The sequence below is a fragment of the Trichosurus vulpecula genome, chromosome 9 (genome assembly GCF_011100635.1).
Source record: "Trichosurus vulpecula isolate mTriVul1 chromosome 9, mTriVul1.pri, whole genome shotgun sequence".
In the NCBI taxonomy this organism is placed as follows: domain Eukaryota; kingdom Metazoa; phylum Chordata; class Mammalia; order Diprotodontia; family Phalangeridae; genus Trichosurus; species Trichosurus vulpecula.
In genome coordinates this window covers 59,901,397-59,910,980 of record NC_050581.1, presented here as the reverse complement: position 1 = coordinate 59,910,980, position 9,584 = coordinate 59,901,397, and positions in this window count along the sequence as shown.

Here is a 9,584-nt window from a genome sequence, read left to right as displayed (position 1 = left end):
CCCGCCCTCGGCTTGCAGCAGTCGCTACCCTTAATTTAGATATTATCGCTAAATCCACCCCGGATAGAATGTCTCCTGGGAAGCTGTCAGGAACGAGCAGCTCTTATTCCTAGCCTCCGCACTCCACGTGCCTCAGTTTCCCCCTTGAGTTTGGTATTCTGGTGAAAACGAGAGAAGAGCAAGGAGCAGGAGGGCAGCTACTTAGAGCTGAAACCGAAAACCTCGGTTACTTCCCTTGGCCCACCTCGCTTTTTTGGGATGGGGCGGGAATGTCTCTGCCAAGGACCTTAGGGCGAAACTGAGGCGAAGAGGGGCGCGAGGCAAACATTGGGGGTTAATGAGGCTGGCGCGGAATGGAGCTGCGAAGGGCTGCCAGAAATCCGGCCGGGCAATCTGGACACTGGAGGCGTCCAGCTGGGGAGTGTGATCCTAGCCTGAGAACCGGTGCCCTTCCCGCCCAGACCCCAGGCTGCTGGCAAGACACTCGCGATGGATCCTTCTCCGCGACAGTCCGGCTTTCCCGGACCTCCCAATTAACGGCTCACACTCGGGACCACAGTAGTCCTCCCCTCCCTCTATTCCTTTCCCTTCCCCCTTCCCTCACTTTTCCTCCCCTCCTCCCTCTGGCACTGGAACACGCCCCTTCCCCCACGTGCCCCGCATTTTTTCCACGATGCCTCGGGCTGCTGGAGCCCTTCACCCCAGTTCCGACTCGGAGATTGCCAGACAGCCGGAGCCCCACCTTGGGTCTCTGTCCCTAGACACTGTCTTAGGAGGGGATCGCTCTCACTCATCTGGTCCCAGGCCCGCCCCCCCACCCCTCTTCATCGTCCCTTCCTTTCCTCCGTCCCACTCTCTTCGGCTTACTCCCCCCCTCCTTCCCTCCCTCCCATTCTCTCCGCCTCTCCAGCTTCGCAGGCCAACTTTGCTCTGAAATTTCTTTTCGGCCCTTTTTTGGGTTCATTTTCCGCGGAGAGGCGGAGCCAGGCTAGGGAGGAACGGGGGAGGTGCTAGTATCAGGGAGTCTCCTCTATGCCCCCCCCCCCCGCCCCAATCTCTGCTCTTTCTCTAGCGAAAAGGGGAGATCTGGGAGCAACCCTTCGAAAAGAGGGGATGCATCTCCAGGAGCTAGCCTGGACTGGAGTCCAGGGTGGGGTTGGTCAGTTGATCTTGCCACGAAGAGAGACCCTTCAGGGACAAGGGCTTCGGTGGGGGCCCACGGGGAACTAATAGTGGTCTAGAGTTCCAGAAGTGGGGGCAGGGGCTAGAAGAAAAGCCGCTTTTATGTATTTTTAGTCTTAATCCCAAGGATGATGACAAAAGAGGGGATGGCGGGGTTCAAGAGAACTAAGCAAGGCTCTGGGAGTGAGAAGACATTTAGGGTTTGGAGCTGGCGACCTGACGATGGGGATCCACGGGAGGGGACATATGCTGAAGTTACAAGGTCTAGGTCTTTCCCCACTGCTGAATTCTACTACCTCGGTAGAAGGAAGCCGAAATGCCCAAGAGGGAGAGAGACATCAGCCAGCCCACATCCCATTCTGTCATGGGGGTGGAGGGGTAGGATGTGGCAAACCTAAGATTCCATGGTTAGTGAGATGCTAAGAGTCTGTGTGTAGGTTCATGGCGTGAGCATATAGCTTGTGTATGGGGGTGGGGAGCAGTTGGGAGACACAGGACTAAGGGCTGGGGTGGCCCATCCTCTGGGAAGTAGATGCTTGACCCTGATTTCTTAATTACAGTCACTGGGACTGGTCTGCTTAGGAAAGAACTGCTGTTGAGCAGAACAAACCAAGATCTCTTATATCCTGCCTTCTGTCTCTGCCTTTGTTAAGACAGCCCCCATGCTTAGAATAGACTCCATTTTCCAACCCTCCCCAACATCTTCGTCACATTCTCCAGCCTACTTTCTCTGCCTCCCACCCAGTTTAAATCGATCCCTCCCTTGAGATCTCTCCTTCAAATTTCTTCTGACATGTCTATAATTCTAATAGGTCTATAACGTTTAACCTTATGTCATTACTTGTATGCAAATCATACTCCCTTGCCTTCCCCATTAGACCCTTTAATGGCAGAAATCCTTTATAAAAGATCCGAGATTTAGAACTGGAAGGGGCCTTAAACACCATCTATTCCAGCCTCTTCATTATATAGATTAGAAATTTTAAACCCAGAAAGGCTAAATGAGATTTTCGTTAAATAGCTAGTAAATATCTAAATTACGATTTAAATCCAGCTCTTCTCAATGCCAAGTCAGGGAATTACCTGACTGTATCTTACATTATCTTTCAATAGAAAGTGCCTAACTTGGTGCCTTGTTCTTAAAAGATGCTTCAAGCTGTTGAAGAAACTGAAGAGAGGGTCTAGGTGGGTTATTTCTGATTGGGGGCCAGGGGCTAAGTGAGATACTTAACCCTACACCCCAATAAACCTATTCCTCATGCTCCTTGTTGCTGCCTCCCCTTCTTCTCTGGGCCTGGGTCACCCCCTCCGAAGATTACTCAGGTCCTTAGTCTGCAAAGATCACACTGGTTTTCCCTCTACCTCTAACTCACCTCTTTAAATTATTCAATAGTTATTTATTCCACACCTACTATGTGCTATGTACTGGGGGCCACTTAGATGTCTCTCCTAGAGGTAGCTGGTGGCACAGAGGCGCTGGGCCTGGAGTCAGGAAGACTTGAGTTCAAATCTAGCCTCAGATCCTTACTAACTGTGTGATCCTGGGCAAGTCACTGAAATTCCATCTGCGTCCATTTCCTCACTTGTAAAATGAATACACCTTCCTCCCAAGATTATTGTTTGAGGATCAAATGAGATAATATTTCTTTAAAAGCACTTAGCACAGTACCTGGTACATAGTAGGTGTGATATAAAGACTTATTTCCTTCCTCTTTTCATAGATGAACAAAACCTAGTCTACTTTTTTTTTTTGTACTAGGAAAATTTTTATCGTCGGTGAAATGGGAGAGCCGGCCACAGTTTAGATGATTCCAATTTTGTTGGCAACATCTAAAGCATCATAGTCTGGAGCAAGTTGGACACAGGCCTTCTTCTCTCCATCAGGCCAGATTGGTGTGTTGACCTTGGCCACATCGATGCCATACAGCTCCTTTACCACCTGCTTGATCTGATGCTTATTGGCTTTGACGTCCACAATGAAGACTAGGGTGTTGTTGTCCTCAATCTTTTTCATAGCAGACTCAGTGGTCAAGGGGAACTTAATGATGGCATAGTGATCAAGCTTGTTCCTCTTAGGGGCACTTTTCCGAGGGTATTTGGGCTGCCTTTGAAGTCTTAGTGTCTTGGGTCACCGGAAGGTGCAGAATGCTCTGCTCTTGTTTTTGTGGCTACGGACACCCGTCAACATCTGCCTTCTTGGCCTTCAAGGCCTTGGACTTGGCTCCTCTCTTGGAGGGGACAACGGCTTCCTTCTTTGCCTTTGGCGCCATATTGGGGGAAAGGCAAGACCTGGTCTACCCTTAAGGAACTTATGGTCTAATGGGGAGATAGGGCATCACAGAAAAGAACTATACCAGAAGGCAGTGGGGATTAGGAGGGCAAAGGGATCTGGTTGGGTTTGGAGTTGGGGGTGGGGAGGCCAAAGATCGCTTCATGAAAGAGGTAACATTTTATTTCAACCTTGCAGAATGAGCAGAATTCCACAGGTATAGATGAGGTTAAAAAGTTCTGCTGAGGACATGAGGTGGGGAAGTCCCAAAGAAACAATGTTCAGAAGCTTGGAGATGTCAGATTCCAAAGATGCAGTCAGTGATTTTCAGTCTGATCTCATATGACCTCGTCTGAAGTCTGTTCTTGCCCCTAATTTTTAATAGCGTAGCGCCTGCTCTAGAGGCACCATACTCCAACTGGGTTTTTTAATTCATAGACTTGAATCCCCAGAAAGTGTCTGACTACTGCTAGGAGTAATGCCAAGGGAGTGAAGTTTCTAGTATTGCTGCTCACGTAGTATAATACAAAACAATTAGTACCAAATAATTCCTTACGAGGTAACGGAGAGGACAGGAAGCTTATAAAACATGGTGGAGAAGTCATCCTAGAAGATGTTCTGGAAGTAGATGATTCAGCCTTTGAGAAATGAAATGTTTTTGAGTGACTGTGGTAAAGTCAATTTCTTGGAATGGCAATGGAGAACAAGGAGTACCCAGCTAAGGAGTCGCGGGGATTAGGAGTAGAAGTCCCCATTGAGAATAGGTGTGAAGGAAGAGGCATGCATTTGGCTGTCCACTTTCTCTATTCCTAGGCCTCTGAGTAGTGTTAAATCATGCTGACTGGAGAGATATGCATACTTCCAGTCAATATGTATATATATTATACATACACACATATACATATACCTACATACACACATATCTCCAGTCAGCATGTATGTATCTATCTATCTCGTCAGTATATATATACACACACACACACATATACATTATATATTCTATTTTATTCTATATATATCCATACTCTGCTATGAAGAAAACCCTGGGCAGGAATGAACCAATACACTCAAGCTATCACATGTGACTCTTCGCCTCTTGTGATTTCCCTTTCCAGCCCCAGAATATTGGCTCTATGAACCCAGAACACCTGGATTCATAAGTTCATAGATTTAGATGCTGGGAGGGACTTACCACCTAGCCTGAACCTATCTTTTTACAGATGAGGAAACTGAGGTTCAGAGAGATTAAGTGACTTGCTAGTCACAGCTAGTAGGTGTCTGAGGAAGGATTTGGACCCTGTTCTTTCTGACTCAGATTCTAGTGTTTTGTCCACTGATGCTTTCTACCTATGTAGCCTTGGGCAAGTCAAATTAACCTCCTTGGGCCTTAATTTTCTCAACTGTAAAATGAAGGAGTTGGAGTAGATGACTCCTATGGCCCCTTCCAGTTCTATGATTCTCATGATCCTTAATCTTCCTTCTAACCCCAACCCTATCCAACTCACTCTGAACAAATGACCTGACCTCTTTCCCTACTTAAACTCCCTCGGGCTTTTCTCCTTTTTATCTTATCCCTCCTCCTTTCCTAACCTTTTCACCTGTGCTTTTGGTCCCATTCCCTTTAATCTTCTGGAGGTCCTTACTCAAGATTTCCCTTTCTCCAGTGAGTACTGCAGTGCCTGACACATTGTAGGTGCTTAATAAATGTTTATTGATTGGGTTTTTTTTTTCAATTTTTAGTCTTACCCTCTTCACTCATTTCTTGCCCCAAAGGTCGACAGAGACCTTCCAAGCAACCATCTCCAAGGAACTTTCTTAGTTTTCATTGTTCTCGACCTTTCTGCAGCATCCCTTCCTCTTGGCCACCCTCTTTCTTGAAATTCTCTAACTTTGACAGTTTCTGCAATTCACTGGTTCCTCTTTTCTTTTCCAGTTTCCTGAGCATAGAGGGTCCTTCAACTTTTTACCTTGGCTCAACTTCTCTTTTCTCTCTATAGGATCTTACCTGATGATCTCATCCACTTCCATGCTTTCAGCCCTCACCTCTATGTGGATGATCCCCCACCTCTATGTAGATATCTCTAGTTGTGTCCTCAAGTTCTCGACTAGCATTTCCACTCGCCTGCTATCCATTTCCTTTTGTGCTGTAAATTCAGTATATTCCAAAAGGAATTTAGGATTTTCCTTTCCCCCCAAAATGTCCAAGTAGCTCCTCTTCCTCCAGGCTTTCCCATTTATGCTAATAACACCATTCATCTTCCTCGCATTCACGATGAAAACCGAGGTCATTTCTTTCACTGTTTCCTCTCTCTTGCCCCTTACCATTTATTCAGTTGGCAAGTTTTTTTCAAAGTTCTTTTGTCTTCTTCCAAGTACCTCTCATAGCATCCCTTCCACCTTCAGTCCCTTTGTCACCAACTTAATTCAAGTCCTTATTACCTTTTGCCAGAATTACTGCAGTTGCTTCCTAACTTCAGTCCATTCTACACCTGGTCACCAGACCCATTTTTCTAAAGAACTACTCAGATCATGTCATTCTTTTGCTTAAGAAAAATCAAATATTCTATTATTGAACCTAATTAAATAAACCCCCCTTAGTCTGCCATTCAAGAGCCTTCTATCTGGTATCAGTAATGTACCCTCAGCTCTGGTCAGGCTGACTGTTACCTCCTTTCTACCTCTGCCTTACTCCGTCCCCATCTGGAATGGCTGTTTTCCCTCTCATCAAAACTCTTCAGTCTTGTAAGGTCCCTCTCAAATGCCATCTCCTCTATGAAACCTTTTCTTATTTCCAACCAGATGTGCTTTACCCCCTCTCTGAGCCCCTAGAAAACTGTACCTCTCATAGTAAAATGACCGCCTAATCTCCAAATTCAAAGGCTATTTTTCAATACTCATCCTCGATCTCTCTAGAGCTTATAATATTACCTACCGTTACCGGATAATCTTGCCTTCTTGACTTTTGATATACCACATTCTCTTTATTTTTTCCCTATTCCTCTAACTTCTCCTGCTCTGGATTTTTGTATTTACCAAATATTTGTCAGATATATTGTTCTTACCCTTATTTTTAATCTATAGTCTCCCTTGGAAATCTTGTCTAGTTCTAAGACTTCGACTACTGTTTTTGTTTTTTTGCAAATGACACACAAATCTATCCATTCTGGTCCCTATTTCTGAACTACTTCCCTAAATCTCCAATTGTCCGTAAGGCACTTCCACCTGAGTGTCTCAATACCACTCAACATGTCTGAAATTGAGCTTGTTTTCTAGAAGGCTAGATGGCGTAGTGGATAGAGTCCCGAACATGTAGTCAGAAACACCTGAGTTTAAATATGGATTCAAACACTTAGTAGTTGTGTAACCTTGGGCAAGTCACTTAACCCCAAACCTTTGCCTCAGTTTGCTTAACTATAAAATAGGGATAATAACAATGCCTTTCTCCCAGGGTTCCTGTGAGGATCAGATGAAATCCTATTTGTAAAGCACTTAGTGCAGTGCCTGCTGTTCCCTTCCCCTCTCTCCCAGACTTCTGATTTTACTGTCTCTGCTTGTGACACTACCATTTACCTCATCTCCCATTTTTGGAGCTTTGAGCTTATTTTCAATTTTTCCCATTCTTACCTCCTATCCAGTTACCGTTTCCCCTCCACGTCTCTTCTGCAACATCTCTAGCATCTGTTCTTTCTTCTCTATTCCCATGATCACCTCAGTGTAGGTGCTTATTATCCCCTGCCTGGACTTCTATATGGCTTCCTGAAAGGTCTCTTCCTCTCACTCAATTTTTCATTCCAAAGCTAGAATTTTTCTGATATGCAACACCCAATCATGACATTCCTCTGTTCAAGTCTTGAGATCAAAATTTAAGAGTTGGCAGGAACCTCAGAGATCATAGACTCCAACGTTGTACTTGACCCAGAACTTCCTATGCAGTATTTCTGACAAGGGGATGTTAGGCTTCTGTTGGAGGCCCTTCAGTTGACCTGTTAGAGCATTGTCACCACCCAGATCACTCACTCTTGAACATTTTCCACAACGGCTATATCACATCCAGAACTCAACTGGGTAATATAGATGTGGGACAACCAGGGAAGAGTGCAGAACTATACCTCCTTGGGTCTGGATGCTATGTCTCTTAATGCAGCTTGGATTGGCTTTTTCGGCAGCCTCCTTATATCAAGTTGGCACTTAACCAACATTCTTCCCCATTCCCCTTCCCTCCCACCCCCAATATTTTTCAGAGGAACTATTGTCTAGCTCCGCCTTCCTCATCTTGTTTGATCCAGCTCATTATTCTGGCATGTCATAATCTTTTTGGATCTTGACTCTTCCATCTGATTTGTTAGTGATCCCTCCCAGTATCACCAGAAAATCTGATAAAGATGCCCATCTATCATTGTCACTAATTTTTAAAAAGCATAGGGCCAAAGAGAGAGACCCCTGAGGCACTCTTAGGAGTGGTTAGGTGGTGAAGTGGCAAGCCTAGAGTCAGGAAGACATCCTCCTGAGTTCAAATCTGGCTTCGGATACTGGGCGAGACACTTAATCCTGTTGGCCTCACCTATAAAATCAGTTGGAGAAGGAAGCGGCAAACCTCTCCAGTATCTGTCAAGAAAACCCCAAATGGGGTCACGAAGAGACAGACATGACTGAAAAAGGACTGAACAACAGCCGAGTATAGTTCCAACTCATCTGCCCGGTATTCAAGGTGTTCCACAATCTGATGCCACACTACCAAGTCTCCATGCTTTCACCAAATCGGCCTACTCTGACATGCTTCTGCCTCCATCTTTGCTCACTACCGTGTTTGGGGCACCCTCCCCCTCTACCTGCTTAATGCCCACCATCCCTTTAAAATGCAACTCAGATTGTCATTTCCTTCATAAAGATTCCCATGATCCCCCAAGCCAGGGATATCCATTCCACAGTTTGGCAACTCTCACCTATTTTATCATATGGTTTGCATTATAGTTGGCCGCTTGTACCTTAATTCCTCTATTAGAGAGTAAGGTTTCTGAAGGCGGAGATGGCCTCTTATCTAAATCCTACCCCCTCTAGCAAGAGCTCTGAAAACCTCGAATGTTTTACTTCCTGTTTTCAGCCTCAGTGTTTTTCATACTTAACTCTCAACCACTAGACTGTAAGATCCATGGGTGCGATACCCAGGACTCATACATCTTTTTTATACTGAAGAAACTTGTACACAGCTAACGCTGACCACTGGGGAGACTGGCATGTGAAGGGGATCGTTTTAATAGAGGTTTGGGAGACCAGCGGCAGATGAAGCCCGCTTGGGTAGACGTTTAGTACTCAGTGGAAAATGGGGCAGCAGAATGGTAAGGAAGGAGAAACCAGGGGCCTTAAGCCCAGCTGCTGGTCCCTAGGCCTAGGGCTGGTGCTGTGAGAATAAGATCAAACAGCCATACAGTGTAGGGACCCAGAGAAAGACATTAACGGTCCCAGGAGGTATTCAAGTAAGATGGCACCTTCCCTTTGCTTTGGTTTAGTGGGGGCTAACTTCCCAAACTAGGGTTGAAGAGAAATATGGGGCTGGGGCCAGACTTTTGTTGGGATGACAGAGCTGAATGGGCCTCATGTTCCTTTCAGAATCCAACCTGATCAGAGGGGTGGCTAGGTGGTGCAGTGAGTAGAGCAGTGGCCCTGGAGTCAGGAGAACCAGAGTTCAAATTCGGCCTTAGACACTTGACACATACTAGCTGTGTCACCTTGGGCAAGTCACTTAACCCCAATTGCCCTACCCAAAAGAAAAAAAACAGAATCCAACCTGATTTTACAAATGAAGAAACTGAGGCTGAGAGGGAGTAACAGAATCCTAGATCTAGGCCCTCAAGAGACCTTAGAGCCCACTTAGATTTAGTCCATGCCCCCTGTGTTACAGGCAAGGAAGTTTCAGCAAGGACTTGCCCAGGGGTCACCCAGCTAGTTTAGTGTCAGAGCAGGGATATGAATCCAAGGCTGACTCAAATTCAGCACTTCTTTCTCTATGTCATGGCGGCATGGTTAGTAGAAGAGCTGGGAGTCAAACTTAGTTCCTTTAGCTCCATTTTTTTACCCTCTATCATCCCATTTCTCAGTTCTAAGAAACTGATGACTTTTTGGAGGGTCCAGGATG